Source organism: Rhea americana, unplaced genomic scaffold (genome assembly GCF_003343005.1).
Source record: "Rhea americana isolate MKP2758 unplaced genomic scaffold, rheAme1 scaffold_51, whole genome shotgun sequence".
Classification (NCBI taxonomy): domain Eukaryota; kingdom Metazoa; phylum Chordata; class Aves; order Rheiformes; family Rheidae; genus Rhea; species Rhea americana.
Genome location: NW_028186657.1, coordinates 5,342,598 through 5,344,434, shown reverse-complemented (window position 1 = coordinate 5,344,434; position 1,837 = coordinate 5,342,598). Strand labels below are relative to the sequence as shown.

At 68.8% G+C, this 1,837-nt stretch overlaps 1 protein-coding gene across 1 annotated transcript in view; it reads right to left on the bottom strand.

Moving 5' to 3' along the window:
• Window positions 1–421: 421 nt before the first annotated feature.
• HRH2 (histamine receptor H2) overlaps window positions 422–1,837 on the bottom strand; it is a 15,285-nt gene continuing 13,869 nt past the window's right edge. Inside the window, exon 4 of the mRNA XM_085317971.1 lies at window positions 422–1,083. The gene's annotated coding sequence lies outside the window, so the exon portion shown is untranslated. The remainder of the gene's footprint in view (window positions 1,084–1,837) is intronic.

Here is a 1,837-nt window from a genome sequence, read left to right as displayed (position 1 = left end):
GGGGGCTATGGGGAAGGCTGCAGCCCATGCCCCCTGGCAGGGGTGGGGGGACACATTGTATGTTCCCAGGCACTGTCCCAGTGGGACCCAGGCATCCCAGAGCCTGCACACCCATCCCCAGCTGGAGAGACACTGTGGTGGCCCTGGGCTACCAACCCTGCGCTGTGGCTGTAGCTGGCAGAGGAAGGACCATGCCAAGACAGGGGCGCAAGGGCCCCGGGACAGTGCCGCCCGCCTCCTCCGCCGGAGCGGCTGTGCTCGCTGCAGCTCGCGTCCCAGCGCGGGGCCGCTGCGGGTCCCCATCCAGCTCGCAGGGCTGCTGGGGACTGGCCATGGAGAGGCTCCCACGGAGGGCTGGGGATCGCGCTGCGGCATGGGAGGCTCTTCCCAGGATGGAGCATGTCTAAACAAATGAATCACTTTATTTTTCTTATAGACTAAATAGTTTCTAAATAGCATTTACTATTTCTGCCCAGGCTCAGTGCACCAACACCCTATTTTTGCAGCCTTCCCCTGCCAGGGCAAAGRCAGGGCGCAGGGCCCCGACCCGGGCGAGCAGCTCGGTGCCTTCGCGCAGCGCGGCACTCGGGGTGCCCGTGTCCTCGCAGGGGTGCGGAGCAGCTTCAGGGAGGGGGGCTTCCCCRGCGTGGGCCCCGTGGGGCTGCGCAGCGGGCACCTGGCGCCGCTCGTGGGGCCGCCGCCGTGCCCTGCCTCCGGCCTCGTCGTCTGCCCCAGTGCCAGGGCCCCCATAAAGCCCTCGGACAGGGCGCTGGGGAGGGCAGCGACATGCAAGGGGTCCTTCTCCCTGGTCCGTCCTTGCCCCAAGCCCTCTCCCTCCCAGCCCGCCCCGCTCGGCTTTTCCCACCCGGCGCTGCCGGGGGGTGCACGCTGGCTCTGCAGCGCAGCTCCTCGGGTGCCGCTCTGGGGCCGCGGCGCTGGAGGGGTCGCAGGGCGGCGGGGGAGGCTCTTCTGCGGCTCTGCCGACGGCTCTTCCAGCACACGACCCTCCCGGGAGGAAACCCGCGCGGGCCTTCCCGGCCGTGCTCCGGGACGGGGCAGAGGCTGTGTGCCGGGAGCGGGATCCTGGAGGAGGAGAGAGGCAGTTCAAAGGGTTTGCAGAAGCTGGGCGGCCCCCTTCAGCCCCTCTCCCGCTCCCCCGCACCGGAGGCGCCGCGTGGAGACCCGCGGTGCCGGGCAGGACCGTGCCGGTGGAGCCCGGAGGATGCTCCCGGCAGAGCCCGGTTGCGCGGCTCTGCCGTTGGGTTAGAGCTCAACCAGCTCATGCAGCTGTGAGCCCCTCGGCTGACTGTTTTGTGGCTTTCCCGGCCCRCTCTTCCTCTCCGTGTGGGCCAGCCGCCGGCGGGTGAGTTGTCACCTCCAGGAACAGCCCTGCGGGGAGTCCCGGGGTCGCTCCCCCCCGCGGCCCCTCTGCCCGGCTCCGTGCACGGGCGCCGCAGGAAGGGGCTGGGGCGCGCTCGGCGCTGCGGCGGGCCCGGTCGGATCGGCGCCCAGTGCGGGGGCGGCGGCGGTGGGGGGGGGGTTGGGGCCTGTTTCCGCTCCCACCCCCACGGTGTGCAGAGGAAATCGGTGGTGGCGGCAGGACCTCACATCTGCAAACCTCTCCCCTCAACTGACTTCGCTTCAGCCTGATTACATCAGCGACCTCTCTTTGGTGGGGAAGGCTGGTATTTTGCCTCTGCTTCATGGAAACTAGCTGCGTTTGGAAGATCTGTGCAGCATGAAGAAGGAAAGCGTGAAGTAGCAGAGCTGGATTTGGCTCCCCTCCCCCCCCCGCCCCTGCTTTTGGGCAATGACGGGAGCAGAGATGACTCTGCCT